The following is a 17,837-nucleotide window of genomic DNA, read 5'->3' as shown; positions in this document are numbered from 1 at the left end:
AACAACAGAAACCCCAACTAAAAGATCCACAAGGAATATAGAAGATCCTACCTGCTACAGCTAAGACCTGGCACAGCCAAACAAATAAAGAAAAGTAAATATTTTTAAAAAAAGAACAAATGCTTATTATATCTTAATGTATATGAATTTTGATCATGATATGTGCCCAATTAGAGAAGAATGAGGCATTTCTGTACCATCCTCTGTTCTGTATATGCTCTGTTATCGTTCTTAAGACATTATAATTTTTGGTGTACATTTGTCTCCTTCACTGGACCATGAATTCCATGAGGGCATACACTAGGTCTTATTTATATTTCTTGCAGTCAACCAAGTTTCTGGCCTAGCAGCTCCTCACATACTTGCAAAGTGAAATACTTAGGTCAAGAATCCAACTTTAAAATTTTCTATTTTTCAAATTATTTTTAGTGTGATTGTACATTTAGAAACAAAAATCTTTATATAAAGTTTATCAAATTCAAAATTCCAAGTTAATAACGTCATGTACTCATTCACATTTTATTCATAAAATTAAATGTGGTTTTAGCCAAATGGCCACATTACTGGTAGGATCAGATTTAACTGTTGGCTGGCTTTCGAATAATATTAATAGCAACCACAAGCTAGAATAGAATATAATCTGAAATTTCTGTATAAGAGGCTTATTAATTTTACATCATTAGCACAGTGATTTATAGTATGATTAAAAAATATGTGGAATAAATTAATATTAATTTCTTGAATTTTTCTTCTTAGAGATGTGTCAAAGACAAGGTACTTTTTTCATTCTGGTCAGCAGATGGCACTGTTTTACTTTATTTAACTGATAGAGGGTTGTTACTAGGAATCCTTGGACTTATAATTTAGACAACCTATTAAATTATACTTTAGAGAATTAATTTTATTTAATTGTACTTTGGAGAGTTAATTTTATACTTTTTGATCTGAAAATCAATATAGAATGGGGATGGTTCAGATAAAAAATAATTCACACACTTTGTTTTAAAGTCAACCTGAACTTTCTTGAATCCTACTTTTTTTTTTCCAAATGTTCTCATTTTTATAAACAACAGGAAAACTCAGTATATTCTACTTTGTCCCTTAGCTTTATTTCTGAGAAAGATCAATATTGAACAGTACTTCTGGAAATAAATTTAAATTATTTTTAAACTAAGGTGACATGGTTAAACATTTCATTGGGCTTCTGTTTCTTATCTGTAAGATTATGCCTTTCATTTCTGAAGTTTTTAAACTTGAGAGTGCGTCAGATCTTGGTTTTATTCAGGGTACCACCAAATATACACTATGTGACCTGTAATAAGCCATTTGAATTTTTTGCCAAATTCTTTTAAAGAGTAAAATAAATCTAGTCCACAGACTACTATATTTAACCTGTATAAACCTTGTCAAGGTACTGTTTTAAAAGTCTAAACTCTCTATGAAGAAATATAAGGAACTGAAAATTAAGAGAGCTTTCAAACTAAGTAGAAATACAATTCATTAACAACGAAGTGTTCAAAATACCCTATTGCTATTATAATTATGATCATTATAAAGAGCAACAGCAAAATTGTTACTATTCAATTTCCTCATGTGGTTATGTGACTCTTCAAAATTTAAAGCTTTACCTTGTATTACTTATTATTTGTATAATCTGAGTAAAATTACAAAAACAATGCTCCAAGCTACAACCTGACCACCCCCCTAAAAAAACCACGCAAAACAAAGGATTCCAGTACCTCTTTTGAATGTATGTATAAGAACAGAAAAAGTCTCTAATTAGAACTTTCTAAAAGCATTTCTCCCCAATTAGAGTGCAGTAATGACTCTAAATGGCACTGTCTGGAGGACAGCTCATCAGTTAATTATAAGGAGTTCTCTAAATTGAGGAGTGAAGAATGATACCAAATTTCAATCAGTGCAGATAAATATGGCTTGTCATTATTCACTTGAGAGTTTAGACAGTCCATCTAAAGAGGAAGAGGTGGAACAGAAATACTGTCTTTTCTAAAAGAACAGAAGTTATGAGAATAAAACTGAACATTTGCCCAAGACCATATTCTTGTCTAGGGTATGTTTTTTATAGTCATTCAATTCCCCTGATCCCGAGAGACTCTGATTTGCTTGCCCAGTTTATTTTCCATCTGGCTCTGTCAAGCAAGGGAAAACAATATGGCATTTCTATTGTTGTATCTAATAGCCTGGGAAAATGGACATATATTTTAAAAACAGTAGTTACGTAATTTGAAAACATGCTGACTAAAGCTTCAATTCCTTAGCATTTTTGTGTTCCAGCATAATTAGCCTTCTAGTCTTCTAGTAATAAACATCTTAAAATTCTATAACTTAGTTTCATTTATCTCTGGGATAATTCTACCTGTTCAAGTTTATTTAGTGTTAAATGCAAGTGTAAAGAAAATACTTGTTTACATAACAAATTGTCAAGACCCATTATTTATTCTAACAATTTTCCAAAATTCTACTATTTTTCATTTTCTTCTTCTTACTTTTGCATCAGCCAAAGTTACGCTTTGGTTATTCATGTTCGTAGAATTCTCAATCATGTAAAAAACAAATATGGGTCTTATTTGTCACAGATATCCTCTTGATTACGATTCTCCACAATCACTTTATTCATGAATAGTAAGTCGGGGACCAGCCTCTGCTTAGAAATAGCCCTTCGTGTTTGCTCTATTCCCAGAGGACTTTGCTGCACATGCCTCGATCTCCTTCCATCTGGCCTCTGCACAAAGGGTTTCCCCGACTTTAATACAATTCTTTGTTTTATAGAAGACCTTGAGTTTATCTGAGAGTGAATACATGTGCAACAATAGCCATGTTGCCGGAGAACCTGATCTGACCTTTTTTTTTTGTTACCAAACCCTAAGATGACAGAGAAACTATTAGCCAGCAACAAAGACTAAAGAAGGTAAGGGCTGTAATGATGACGGATTTGAAACAGAGCTGCAAAAAAGTAAATATGAAGGGCCTGATTTTTCCTGGGCACTATCCCCGTTAATTCAGAGCTTATGTTTATATGGCTTCAGTAAAAGTGGAGAAAACTTGCTACATTTTTATCACTTTTTTCAAGATTTTATCTTTCTGTCAGTATTTATTTTCTATCAGTGAAAAACCTTTGTGAGATTTTGTTTGTAAGACATTAACAAGGGGTGTATTTGTATACTATCCATACACATCATTGCCGTGTATTTTCTTCAACAGAAAAATGCTTATAATTGAAGTGTAAATGAATGTAACTTATCAGTGTGAATAAAATCTGATAAGTTCCCTGAAACCTTCTATATAACTGAAAATCCTTTTAAAATGCATGCAGGTCTCATGTTTAAGACAACTGTCTTTCTTAATCAATGTTCATGTTATCCATTTTATTGTCTAAAAACAGTCACTCATAAGGAAATAATCAAGAATTTTGTAGTAATTTTGTCTAGTAATAGACTGGAGAAACACAAAATCTAAATAAACACCTAAAGACCAAAAAAGAAAACACACACATACACATATCACCTTACAAAATGTAGGTGCTTTGTTTTCAATAATTTATTCTAAACTGTATTATGGGAAGATGTCTCAAAGACTTTACTTGGGTTTAAAAGTTTTACATGCTTATACACGTTGTTGATTTCAAATAGGAGAATTACTAGTACTGAAAGATGGCAACTGAAATCTGAAATCTAACAAGGTACCAGTTACTCTGTAAAGATCAAGGAAGATTAGAACTCCACCTCCCAAAGCATACCAATATTTTTTATTAAAATTTATTTTTAGATTTGTTTTGGCACCATCTTTTCAGTTTGAAACACATTTTTATAATAACGTGACATTTGAATTTTAAAAAATCACTTTAAATTATAAAACTATATTTAAAAACATTTTCCCCTGTAATTGGCCTATTGAAGGGAATAACCTTTGAATACACCTCATCGTCTTATTGGGAAAGGGCAAGGTGCTTTTTTTTTTGGATAGTCACTGTGACCCCACCCCCACCCCCACCCCCAAATGCTCACATTTAATATCCCTTGTATTTGTCAACAGTGCTGAATCTTGAAGTAATCTGTGAGTGAATCCTTACAAATGGGTCCAATTTGCCAAATGCCAAGTGGCTAAACAGAAGCAAACAGCAAGTCCAGCTTGCTTCATCTTTAGTAGAGGAAATTCACAAGCTTCTGTAGATTGCAGTGTTAGGAAAAACAAGTTTGTCATTAGAACGATGAGGTGACCACTTCCCCTCTCTAAGCCTGTCCACTCAGAATTGCTGACTCAGTTTGTCTCCACTGCCAGTAAAGTATGCCCCACACTGTCCACTGGGTTGATTAGCAACCAAACACAGAGGGGCAAACTGATAATCGCTTAGCAGTTCTAAGGTTTACCAAAACGTGCTAATTGGGTCTAAACACTGTGTATGTTAGGACTGCAAAGGTATCCATGATGCCCTTTAGAGGAAGGGGAAAAATAACCCTAAAATCTTAAGGCGACCAGTTCAAGGTCACTGAAGGAAGGCAACTGAGATCGGGGTCTTGAATTCCTCTGTCCTCTAAGGGGTCGAAGCCCAAACACCACAGCCTCCAGGAGTTTCAAAGCTGCCTAGTAAAACAGCTTAGCGTGGGCAGTCCTTTTGTACTCCAGCGAGAGTAAAATTAACGCAGCCTGCCGTCCGTCTGACAGCATCCAGCAAATGGGTGTAGGGTTAAGGAGAGCAGCGCCCAGCTGTCCTTTCTCAGCTGAGTCTTTTTGAGAAATTGGGACCGAGGCGGGAGGTGGGGAGGGAGCGCACCGCCGGCGAGGGGCAGGGGCTGCGAGAGAGGAACGGGAGTCGCTGGCTGCGGGCAGGACGTGGGGAAGGAAGGAAGCTGGGGTGTGTGCCTCTGGAAAGGGAAGGCTGAGGGGAGAGGGACCAGAGTGAAAAAGAGGGGGGAGGGCAAAGTCAGGCTGAGAGAGTCGAGCGCCCGCTGCCAGCAAAAGGGGGAGACGAAGCCAGCTGGTCAGAGTGAGGAGGGGGAAAGCGGGAAGCCGAGGGAAGGGAAGGAAGTCGGGAAAGAGGAAGGAAAGGCAGGAGGGTTCAGAGGAAGGAGCCGCTGCAATTTCTGCGGCCGGCTCAGTAGGAGGAGCAGGAGGGGAAAGAGGAGGATCCAGAGTCAGTCAGTCAGTCAGGCAGCAGCGGGAGGTGGAGAAAGGAGGAGGATTAAAGATGGCCACCAACCGCTGCGGGGAACGGCAACAGCCCCTCACTTCCCGGGATGGTCCCTGCGGGGCGGCCCGGCCTTGATGGAGAGAAGAAGCCCGAGAAGCGCCGAGGCTGAGGCGGCGGCGGCGGCGGCGGCGGGGACCCAGCGAGGAGGAGGAGGACGACGCGGGGGAGCAGGGAGTGGGGCCGGAGAAGGCAGAGGAGGCGGTGGCGGCGGCGTCGCTGCCCCGGCCGCCTAGCGCCGCTCGCTGCACGGCCCCGGCCGACCGGCTCCCGCACCCCGCGGCCGCAGCCTCGATCGCAGCCCGCAGCCCCATCTTCCCTCCGCGCCGTGGGGCTCCCGGGCCCCGCCGTGGACGCCGCGCCCGCCGCCCCCTCCCCGTCGCCAGCGCGCCCCCCGGCCCGCCACCAGCGCGCCCCCCGGCCCGCCACGGTCCCCGCTCCCGGCCGGGCCAGCCCGCGCCCACCCGCCGTCCGGTGAGTGCCCCCCGGCCCCCCGCCCCGCGCGCCGCGGCCGCTTTGTTCGTGCGGGGCGGAGGCGCTGCCCACTCGCGGCCCTGCGCACGCTGCCCCTGGGGGCGGCGGGGGGACAGGCCGCGGCCCAGCTGCCATCCTCCCCCGGGATCGCGCTGCCCCGGGGCCGCCGCCGCCGCTGCGGGGCTGGCGGCCTGGCCTGTGTCCTCCACCGCGGCCTGGAGAGGGCGCCGTCGTGGTCCTGTCGGCGTCGGGGTCAAGGGCTGCGGGCGGTGGGGAGCGATGCTGGGGGTGTTTCGGGGGGTGGGGGAGGCGAAGGCTGGACGTTACCGCGTTTAAGCAGTGGGGGCGTAACCTGGCGGTCCAGGGATCCGGACCGATCCGGCGCCCCTCCGGCAGACCCCGCGGGGTCTCAGCTCGCGGAGCCCACCCCCCTCCCCCCCCGCCCCGGGCACTGCCGGGCGAGGCCTCCATCCCTCGGGCGCTGTCTCCGCGGCTGCGGGCCTCTCCTGGCTTATTTTCCAGCCCTGCTCCCCCCCCCCCCCCCCCCCCGCCAAACCCCCACGCCCTGTGCTGGAAACCTTCGTTTGTGCAAGCAACTGGAGATGCTCCCGCGGAGCGTGTTTGCCTTTTTTTTTTTTTCCCTCTTGTACCGGGGATGCAGTGGCATCGCAAACATTCACGGTTACGGTGGGCTTTAAATAGCAGTTGTGAGCTTTTCGACCAAAAGCCATTTAGCAGACCTGGTCAGTGTTTGATCTTCAGGGGCAGCGTTTCATTGATTTTTTTTTTTTTCATTGAATTCCGAAATCCACGCTATTAGGTTTTCCTTTTTCTGAAATAATCTGATAAAACCGATTGAAAGGATGTTTACTATATGTGAACCCTTGTCTGTACTTCCAGTGCCTTAAAAATGGTTGTTTCCTGTGGGAAAATGGTGCTGCTGCATACGAAAAACTATTTTTTGTTCCGTGATGGGCATGAGTTGGTTAGTGCCAAGTGGCTTCTGTTGTCTGAAAACCAAACAATTAAAAAAAGAAAGAAAGAAAAAAAAACCTTTTGCTTTGAGATAGCAGCAGATTTCCAGGTTGAAATTACTTGATAGCAGGTTTGGAACAGTTTCCACCATCAGACGGTGTGACAAAACAACATAAAACAGGACCAAAAATATGTTGATTAAAAAACAAAAAAAAGCTTGATGTGCTAGTAGTGCTTAGGTCAAGAAAAATATAAATCTGATTTGAAAATAAAACTTTAACGTGAACATGGGACTCTAAGCATAGGAATTAGTTTGATTTCTCTAAAAGATATTTAAAAATACATATTGTATTAGATTGATTTGGGAACCCTTCCTACAGTATTTGAACATCAGTGGTGCATGTTAATGCTTGGAACCTTTCATTCTTCTGCTGGTAGGTTTCTACTACTAGTGTCTTTTTACGAGTTTATATTGATTCATGTAAAAAATATTATGCTTCTAGTTTAAAATTTCTGTAAAAAGGAGATATGAATTACAAACATGATGTTCTGGTCTTACTTGCAGAATCTTTTTCTTTCTTTTTTAAGAGTTAATGACAGTGTACTATTTCAGTATTATTTGGGTTCTCTCCTTTGACGATTCTTAAATTCCACTACTCAGCGTTGCAATTTTAAGAGTTTACATCAGGCATTTTCAATTTCATGCATGTGCTCTAGAAAGTCCTTGAATCCTTGGAAATCATATGCAGAATGTAGCATATATTTGCATTTTTTCCTGGGTAAAGAGTCCAGAGTCAACACATTTTCAAAAAGATCTGGCTCTGCAAAAAATTATAAGCCACTGGATATATAATTAAAGAATAAATCTGTATTTGGAAAATTAAAAATCTTAGGATTAGATTTGATCATTTGTTATCTTTCCCTTCCAGTTATGTCTAAGAAATGCTTGTTATTGAGGATTTAGCTCATAGAAGTCTTTTTTCCTGCATTCTTACTGAAGCCTTAGGAAAATGTTAATCCCATTTCACAGATGTGGAAATAGATACTGAGAGATGCTTGTTCAATCAAAGTGACAGCCAACTGGTGGGCCAACAGTTCAGCCCAGACTATAACACCAGAGCCAGCACTCCTAATAATAAGGCTGTACTCCTCTCTATGTCAATGATAGCATTTGCTTGATGTTAAAATTAGTATTTGATGCTTGACTACCATAGAAAAGTGGATCTGCTGTTATCATAACACAAAATACTATGGAGTTTTAGAGCCTCTGACTCTGCGTAGGAATAGACCTTAGTGATACTAACCTCTCTTAATAGTACTAGTCTGAAATGACACTCAAAGTAGGGCCATTTCTACTGTGTCTTTGGCAGGATTATCCAGACTCTGTTTTTAATACTTCCTGTGACCACAAGTTCACGTTTTCAAAAATGTTTTGAAGTATTTTTTCTGTTTATGTGAGTTAAAATCTGCCTTCTTGATATTTCAACAGATTAGTTTCCAGTTCTTCCTTTGTATCATTTGTCATCCATTAAAGGATTAATAGATAAATAACTCCTATTCCTACATTTTTTTTTGTAGTCAGGTTTTTGAGATTAATTTATATGTGGTGAAAAGTCTTGGCAGACATATACAGTTGGCTCATCACCACCACAATCAACATATGAAACATTTCTATCACTCCAAGCAGTTCTCCCCTGCCCCTTTGTAGTGAATCCTTTCCCTCTGCCTCTGCTGATGCTAAGTCACTTCAGTCGTGTCTGACTCTGTGGGACCCCATAGATGGCAGCCCACCAGGCTCCACCGTCCCTGGGCTTCTCCAGGCAAGAAGACTGGAGTGGGTCCCTCTGCCTCTGCCGCTGCTGCTAAGTCGCTTCAGTCGTGTCCGACACTGTGCGACCCCGTAGACGGCAGCCCACCAGGCTCCTCTGTCCATGGGATTTTCCAGGCAAGAGTACTGGAGTGGGTTGCCATTACCTTCTCCGCCCTCTACCTCTAGCCCCTGCTAATTGTTAATCTAAGTAATATCCCTGTTATCTTGTCTTTGTAGACAAGAAATTTATGTCTATATAACAGAAATGAAATCATACAGTATGTAGTCTTGATGTCTTTCATTTATCGCAATACTTTGGATATTCATTAAGTTGTTTCTTGTGTCAGTAGTTTCATCAATGGAATGCTGATAAACTTGTAACAACCTGTCCTCCAAAGGAAAAAAATCCCAGATTGGTAGCATCTGCTAATTATTGCAGTGTAAACATGCTCATCTTGGCCCACATTGAGCTACCTAAATCAGCTTGTAAAACTGAAAATTTAACAGTAGGCTGTCCTAAGCTGTACCAGTCGGCCCCAGCACACCACTAAATTTGTTCTTTTGTGTTGTTGAGTCCCTCTCCATTACAATAAGGTACCACAGTTTGTTCATTCATTCATGAGTTAGACATTTAAGTTGTTCCCAGTTTTGGACAGTTATGAATAAAGCTGCTATAAACCTTTATGAACAGGTCTATGGACAGGAGAAATGTTTTCAGTTTTCTTGAGATGCACCTAGGAATGGGATTACTGGGTCCTATGAAACTGTATATTTTATCAATATTAGTTACTTCATATTGAACTGCCAAACTGTTTTCCAAAATGACTATACTGTTTTGAATTCCTATCTGTGTCAATGTAAGAGAATTTTGGTTATTTCTGTACCCTTGTTGGCATTTAGTATTGTCAGTTATTGAAATTTTAGCTGTTTTGTTATATGTGTAAAGGTCTCCTTTAATGGTTTCGACTTTTTAATTCTTACTTTCCGCAGCATTTGAACCAATATAGAAAGTTTGTGACAGATACTGCTAAATAATTTTTTGGCTTGGTCATCAGTCACGTTCTCAATATGAAGGCGGTAACACTTTAAGGCTGTTTCTTTGAGTTTCTTATTGTACAGTTGGCTTTCATGTATTAAAATTCCTTTTATAGGGACTTTTCCTTATAAAAGTCCAGTGGCTGGGACTCTGCGCTCCCAATAACAAGGGCCCTGGTTAGAAAGTTGGTTCCCACGTGCCACAACTAAGACCCAGTGCAGCCATATAAGTAAATAAATGAGTTTTTTTTTAATAAATTTTTTTTTTAAAAAGCTTTTATAATGAAACCATCACTGGAGAATTCTAATACTTAACCCGTAACATTTTTTAAAATGTGACTTTAAAAAAACTAGGTGAAGTTTTGTTTCTTTAAGGAAAATTTAGGGTTAAAAATCCTCAAAATAATCATAAAGCATTTCTTCAATTTTTAGCTGGACTTAAAGGGAAAATAGTAGACTGAAATAATTTAAACATGTGGTCTCTGACGTCATCCCAGGTGTTGTAAGGAGCATGAACCCATGAATAATTGTAGCATGACTTCAGTCTTTAGAAAGCTGAGTTTCAAGTAACATTATGATGTGCATTACCCTCCCTTAAGGTGACTTTTGAGCAGAGACTTGATGCATTTAATGGAGTGAGAGTTTTAGAGCTGGGGGAATAGCAGGTGCTGAGGCTCTGAAGCAGGAGGATGTTGAAGTGTTGGGAGAACAGTCGGGTTGGCTGGAGGGAGGTGAGAGCTGAGGTCAGGGTGGTGGAGGCCCACAGACCGCGTAGGCCAGTACTCTAAGGACTCTGACTTCTGCTCTCGGTGAGTTTGAGCCTGAAGTGTGTCCAGTGTGTGAACAGAGAAGTGTTGTCTCCTGCTTGAAGTTCTTATGGTGTGCCACCCTCTCCTGCCTGCAAGCTGGTCCTTGTCCAGGAATGGTACATGATCGGCCCTCCCCTGTGGGTCCCCTTGGCACCCTTTATCATACCTCTACTTAAAAGCTGCTTTATTTGTCTTTATCTTCTCCCCCTAGATGGAGATCTTAGATTTTTCTTTTAAACCTCTGAATTCCTGTTTCATTAGATGAATGCCTGCTGAATTATGGAATTGCTGAAAATGGGGTTAATCATTGAAAACTGGATAGGAGATATCCAACAGTATTGCTCATGTGGAGGTGGATTCTGTTTTGCTGACCACTGTACATTTAGTGCTGGGGCAGTGAGCTGTGCATAATAGGTGCTCAGTAAATACTTGGTGAATGCTTGAGTGCACATCCGTGTGCTAGCCTCTGCTGGCTTTTTCCTCTCTTCCTATAAGCCCATGGGCAGACTTCCTCCAAATCCCTTAGCATGTTTCCCTATGGTCTTATCCTTCCTCTGATTGCATGCTCAAGAAGTGCCAAATACATAGGAAATTCACTCGTTCATTCCTTCGAAACAAATGTAATAGTAAAGCAATGTAGACGATTTCTCTCCAAGCTAAATAGATAGGGTTCCTTGTACAGTGTTTTGGTTCATTCTAATGTAGAATGAAAACATTCACACTTCTGTTTTCCTTTCTTTAGTGAGAATTTTTGAGATTACTTTATTACTGGGCCCCCAGATCTTTAATAAGCAAGACACTGATTATTTAATAAACAAGACACAAGGTCTAGAATATCACTTCTATAAACAACTGAAGCAGGAGCCTTGCAGAGTGTGAAAAAAGTAGTATCAGAAATAAAGTCAATGATATTTTGTAGTGTGTTTTATTTGGTTGAACAGGCAGTTATGTTTGCTATATTTACCTGACTGGATGGATGTAGAGCTTTGGGGTTTTGTACTGAGTTTATAGAAATGTCAGGCTCCAGAACAGAGACCCTCAACTCTGAAACATCTACGTTAATCTTTTTTGTTTGTTTTAGCTGAGTCTGGTCTTAGCTGTGGCCTGCATATGGCATCTTAAACATGCAATTGTTAATGGTATTGATAACTCCAAATATCTCCATCCTTACATCTCAGGATTCCTTGTTCTGTCTGATACTCCTGCATGTCTTTGAACCTGCAGGAGAGGGACAATGGGAGATGATAGGTATTGTATCTGCAGAAGCTGCAAGACTTGAGGAAGAAAATTTAAAGTAATGTCTTTTAGTGATATGAGTCATTTTTCTTCCTTTTTTTGTTAAGCCAAAAAATTATTGTGTACTTGGGCTTCCCTTGTGGCTTAGCTGATAAAGAATCCGCCTGCAATGTGGGAGACCTGGGTTTGATCCCTGATTTGGGAAGAACCCCTGGAGAAGGGAAAGGCTACCTTCTCTATTCAGTATTCTGGTCTGGAGAATTCCATGGACTGTATAGTCCATGGGGTCACAAAGAGTTGGACTTGGCTGAGCAACTTTCACCTCACTTCACTTCATAGATTTTTGTGTGTGTAAAAGATCATAAATATTGGATTATTGATCATCATAGTGTTGTAATCTATCGTGGCAAGTCTAGTGATAATATGCCCTGTATTTTTTTTGTTTAATATATGAAATATTTTGTGTATCTTAGCCCAGTTAATGGGGATACTGTTTGTATTTTGATCAACTACACTGTGATTTCAGTAAGTGCTGAAATTTGGTTTGGGTTTTTTTGTTGCTGTTTTAATGGTTATTTATGAGTTGGGCCTTGGTTTTACTTCTCTAGAAAATGGCAACCCACTCCAGTGTTCTTACCTGGAGGATCCCTGGGACGGGGGAGCCTGGTGGGCTGCCATCTATGGGGTCACACATAGTCGAACACGACTGAAGCGACTTAGCAGCAGCAGCAGTGGAATGATATGAGTATTAAATTTGCACATTGGTTTCCTTAAAAGAAAATTATTAACAACTTAAATTTGTTTCTTTCCCATTAATTTTCTTTATTAAAAAGAAAATTTTGTCCCCTGCATCTATTCGTGTGTAGTATATTCGAGTATGACTTGCTGTGCTAAGTTGCTCAGTCGTGTCCGACCCTTTGCAACCTCATGGACTGTAGCCCGCCAGGCTCTTCTATCCATGCAATTTCCCAGGCAAAAATGCTAGAGTGGGTTGCCATTTCCCTCCCCAGAGAGTATGACTTGGTACAGAGTTAATGCAGTTAGTTATTTTAAGTTCAATATACATTGTTTTATGATCAGATGCTTTTGTACCTGAGCAAACTTGAGACTTGTACTGCGGCAACCCTTTTTATCATTATGCCAACTCAATAGCAGATACTCCTAAGTATCTACTGTTGAAAACAGAATCCCTCCTCAGTAAAGAGACCTAGGCAGTACTGTACTTATGGGTCTTGATAAGACTTCAGGTCCAGATTAGTAACTTTGAGTCAACTAGACACATGTGAAGCCACAATGGATTTAAAGCACTACTGATAGATGGTGGAGTTTAAAAGGCCAGTGAACCAGGACTTTTTTTTTTTTTAATAAACTAATCATGGTTGTTTGATTCTTTTGTGTGTCGCCTAATCCCTTTAAAGTATTTGTTGTTACTACTTATAAAAGATAAGTGCTTATTTACAATGGTACTTCCAAGGCCCCCAAATTAAGAGATTTGAATTCCTATTCTGCCTTGGCCTCTTTTTAAAAAATAATGTGTATTTATTTATTTGGCCTCATCAGGTCTTAGTTGCGGTATGTGGGCTCCCCAGTGATCTGATGCGGGATCTTTTCTGTGCCTCTTGGCTTGTTGCCCTGAGGCATATAGGATCTTAGATCCTTGAGCAGGCATTGAACTGCACTGGAAGGCGGATTCTTAACCACTGGGCCATCAGGAAGCTGTTGCTGTGCTGTTTGGTTCTTCATCTGTTGGCAGCCCTCATTACTGCAGGTCCCTTAGATAACAGTGATCATTGAGTTCTGACACTTCTTTAACTTTCCTTGTTTCTTAAACCCTTGGTACCAGTGTTGTGAGAATCATCATGTTACATTCTGATATTTTGACATGTGTAATAGGTATATCCTCAGCACTTGATGAATCTGCCAGGCCCAGCTTCCTCTTCCTGTATAATGTTTCTTCCTAGCTATGTCCCTCTGTTCTCCAGCCAGTGTGGTCTTCAAAGAGGCCAGTTAATCAATGGCACCCCACTCCAGTACTCTTGCCTGGAAAATCCCATGGAAGGAGGAGCCTGGCAGGCTGCAGTCCATGTGGTTGCTAAGAGTCGGACACAACTGAGCATCTTCACTTTCACTTTTCACTTTTATGCATTGGAGAAGGAAATGTGAACCCACTCCAGTGTTCTTGCCTGGAGAATCCCAGGGATGGGGGAGCCTGGTGGGCTTCCGATGATGGGGTCGCACAGAGTCGGACACAACTGAAGCGACTTAGCAGCAGCAACAGCCTAAGAAAAATAGGAATATGGCTTTTCGGCCGGAACCGCCATCTTCCAGTGATTCGCCAAGATGACCAACACAAAGGGAAAGAGGTGGGGCACCCGATACATGTTCTCCAGGCCTTTCAGAAAACATGGAGTTGTTCCTTTGGCCACGTACATGTGAATCTACAGAAAGGGTGATATTGTAGATATCAAGGGAATGGGTACTGTTAAAAGGAATGCCCCACAAATGTTACCATGGCAAAACTGGGAGAGTCTACAATGTTACCCAGCATGCTGTTGGCATCATTGTAAACAAACAAGTTAAGGGCACGATTCTTGCCAAGAGAATTAATATGTGTATTGAGCATATTAAGCACTCTAAGAGCCGAGATAGCTTCCTGAAACGTGTGAAGGAAAATGATCAGAAAAAGAAGGAAGCCAAAGAGAAAGGGACTTGGGTTCAGCTGAAGCGCCAGCCTGCTCAACCTAGAGAAGCACATTTTGTGAGGACCAATGGAAAGGAACCCGAACTGTTGGAGCCCATCCCCTATGAATTCATGGCCTGATGGGTGTAAAAATAAAGACCTGGACTGTACAAATGTTTCTCTTGAGTAGAGTTGTTGTGTCCAAATTCAGTGGGTAATGTCTTTTCAAATTTAGTGTTTTTTCTTCCTGAAAGGTGTAAGATAGTTTGTTGTTCAGTATTTTTTAATAAACTGCCAGATATTATTTTAAAAAAAATAGGAATATGATACACAGTCATTATCTGATGTTAGAAAGTCATGCCAAAATTATTTTGTACCTTTTTTTCCTTCCAGGTGTCGGGGGTGGCAACTAATTTATTTGCACAGAATCTTGTCGGGGGTGGCAACTAATTTATTTGCACAGAATCTTTTCGTTTTATTGCCTTGCTCTAGGTAATGCATCCATACACATACATTTTGCTTTATCAATCATATAATTTAGGAGGTGATTAAGTATTGTCTATGGGACTCAATACTGTAAAAGAATCTTACAGGTATCTTCTCAAAATTTCCAAATTTCTTAGTACATTTTGAGTGTTTGAGTTTGGATGGGCACCTTACTGTTTTAATTTCTCTAACATTTATTTAATTTGCATTACCTTACTGGTATGTATATTATATAAACATATATACCCACGCATATTTTATTTTGAAGAAATAAACTCAGGAAGTTGGGGAAATAGTAGAGCCCCACACACTCTTCACCTGTCACTCTCGGCCACTGGTTATATCTTATGTGAGTACAGTACAGTACTTATTTGAATTTCATTACTAAAATCACAGTGATTTTGCTATTCTTAAAATGTTGACAAATATAAGAATGTTGATATTGTGATATTCATTCCTCAGGCAGTGAACAGGTTAGGTTCTGGGCTTTGTTTACATAGGCAGCAGAATCCAGGGAATTTTTTCCTTGAATTTTCTATAAAAAGAACAACCGGTAACTAGGCAAATGGCTGATTATTTTCAACCAAGTAGGTCATTCACAGCCCTGGCTCTAGTCAGATAAAATCAATCACATGTCATTCTTCTTAATTCCTTTTGGCTGGGCTTTTTTTTTTTTTTTTTAATGGATTTGTCAGTTTTTATTTAACTTATTCTCCATAGAAAGTAATAGGTCATCATGTGAACAAAAAATTTTCATAAGGAAAAATTTCATAAGGCATAGAGGATATGAATAACAATGACTTGGCCTGATTATATAGACATAGTTACAAAGTGTTGTACCTAGTTTATGAAAATACCTATTCTTCACAAATATGACTTAACTACCATTGGCAATGTCTGATACCTCAAAGACTCTCAGTAAAATTCCAAAATACCCCCAGATCTTATAAAGTGGCCTGGCTTTTTAAAATCTAATCACTACTATATTTGCTTACTGGAAACTTTCATTCTTACCAAGTAATAGAGTAGTAAAGAAAGAAGTACTGGGCAGTTAGTCAAGGGATGGTATTTATTAACTACCTGCTATCATTTTGTTGAATACAGAGGAGATTTCAGAAATAGAAGGGATGTTCTTAGTATAGTTGAATAAACAGCTGTAGAACATTACCACACATTATTGTATAATATATTTCAGCAAATTTTATTCTCTCTCTAAATACACACACACTGGCATGTAATTGGCCTTCAGTATGCACTGAGTGAATGAATGTAGTTAGGTAATAAGCATGTTGTCAGAAAATGATGTAAGTCTTAAGAAAATAAATGTTTACTGTCACTCCTAGGAATTCTAAGACTATTCATTATCAAGTGAAAGAATGATAATATATGTTTTATTATGTTTCTTTATTCTCTTTGTCCTAGAAATCCCTCAGTAAATTCATAATCAGATCTTCTTGATTAAAGCCTGAATCTCTCTGACTCGAAAGCCCAAGTTCTTTTCCTGTGGCACACTGCTCATTAAAACACAGTGATTTAGATGATATATGCCACAGTTAAGTAAACAAGTATGAAATAGAAATAAACTCAGTTATTTTTAGAAATATCATTGTGTGTTGATTGCCTAATAATTTTATTCAGCCTGATTTATTTGTGTGATGCCTCTAGTGACTAAGTTAATCCAAATATAAAGGATTCAACTTGCTCTGGGAACCTAGTTCTTCTTTCCCAAAATAATACACTGTAAATAGGTTCTCAGATGATGCTGTAGTGTTTATTAATAATTGTATACTTTTTTTCATAATTACTTATTAAATGTTTTATTGTTTGCTGTCCTGGGTGCCCTGGTATTTGCATGAATGTTTAAGACATGGATACTTATGCTGTCAATAACTTTATAATATGATGATAAGATAAACACATAAATGTTTGAACAGTATACAGTTAGTCTGTCTGAGGGGTACAGAAGTTCTGTGGATACTTAGCCAGTAGAAAGATTACTTGTAGTTGAAATGATTCAGATAACCCTAAGATGAGGTTTGATCTGAATATCAGGGGAATTGATTGAATTTCCTTGGTGAATCCTGTGAGATTTACTTCAGAATTAAAGAAAGTAATAAAATCAACTGATTTCACCATTGATGAGTCAGATGAGGTCTCTTGGGAAAAAATTCACCTGAATTTATTATTTAAGAAATGAGGAGAAGGGATAGGGATAGTCAAAACACATGAAAGCCTTTGTTTTGCTCCTGAAGCTTTTTATAACTAGGTCACCATGAAAGTTGTACTAAATGACTTCTATAGCTTATATTCTTTTAAGGATAATTTGATCTGTTGGATTGATGACAGTTGTGCTTTATATATTTCACTTGCTACATTCTGAAATAAATTAGATGTTCTCTCTTTGGTCAAGATGAAAACTGATGTATTGCTGTTTTATTATTTCTGATGTCTGGCTGTGTTCAAAGTATTTCTGTTGTCTTGGAGTGAAATAGCATTGAGGATTTTGCCATTGTGAAGTTCAGTGTGGCTAAAGAGGTATCTCACTGGTGGCAAGCTTAAAGGAAGGCTGGAGAAGGAAGAGAAAGGACAGTGGTGGGGAGGGCGGGGTGGAGGCAGGGGTTGGGAACGCCATCAGGGGAACATGGAGAGAGAAAATAGAAAAAAAACACTTCCCTGTACAGGGCGCTTGTTCTGTCCAGGGTCACTTGGTATAGCAGATGCTGACCTGTACCTAGGCAAACCTGGAACATTTCCTCCCTTTGTCAAACTTTATGAAAAAGCAGAAAGCGTTGAGTTTGCTTTAGTTATACAATAATTACTAATGAAGAATGGGGTCATAACATGCAGTTGTGTTCTCCACCTCCTTCCCCACAGAGACCTAGATCTAAAATCTGAGTCACCAGAGTAAATAAGTTCGGTGATTCCCAGCTCGAGTTAGCTTGCATAACCACCACACGCGCTGGCATAGGTGTTGATATTTTCAGGAGGGTATGGAGAAGCCTGACAAGACATGGCAGCTGCTGGAAAGGCCTTTAGGCCACTGTAGCACCAACACACACTTGTGTAGTTGGGAAACAGAAAGGGGGAAATGTGTGCTGAATAGCATTTCTGAGATGATAATACTAT

General features: G+C 40.2%; 1 protein-coding gene and 1 pseudogene across 14 annotated transcripts in view; both read left to right on the top strand.

The window, feature by feature from the left end:
* Nucleotides 1–4,988: 4,988 nt before the first annotated feature.
* The window catches only part of WDFY3 (WD repeat and FYVE domain containing 3), a 281,120-nt gene continuing 268,271 nt past the window's right edge, over nt 4,989–17,837 (top strand). For 7 of the 14 annotated variants that reach the window (XM_069594602.1, XM_069594596.1, XM_069594599.1 and 4 more), the window contains exon 1: nt 4,989–5,680. The gene's annotated coding sequence lies outside the window, so the exon portion shown is untranslated. The remainder of the gene's footprint in view (nt 5,681–17,837) is intronic. The other 7 variants (XM_069594598.1, XM_069594600.1, XM_069594604.1 and 4 more) reach the window with 3 other exon arrangements.
* Nucleotides 13,845–14,403, top strand: LOC138442706 (large ribosomal subunit protein eL21-like; annotated as a pseudogene).

This window comes from Ovis canadensis, chromosome 6 (genome assembly GCF_042477335.2).
Source record: "Ovis canadensis isolate MfBH-ARS-UI-01 breed Bighorn chromosome 6, ARS-UI_OviCan_v2, whole genome shotgun sequence".
Taxonomy (NCBI): domain Eukaryota; kingdom Metazoa; phylum Chordata; class Mammalia; order Artiodactyla; family Bovidae; genus Ovis; species Ovis canadensis.
The sequence above is the reverse complement of the archived record's forward strand: the minus strand, read 5'-3'. Positions and strand labels throughout refer to the sequence as shown.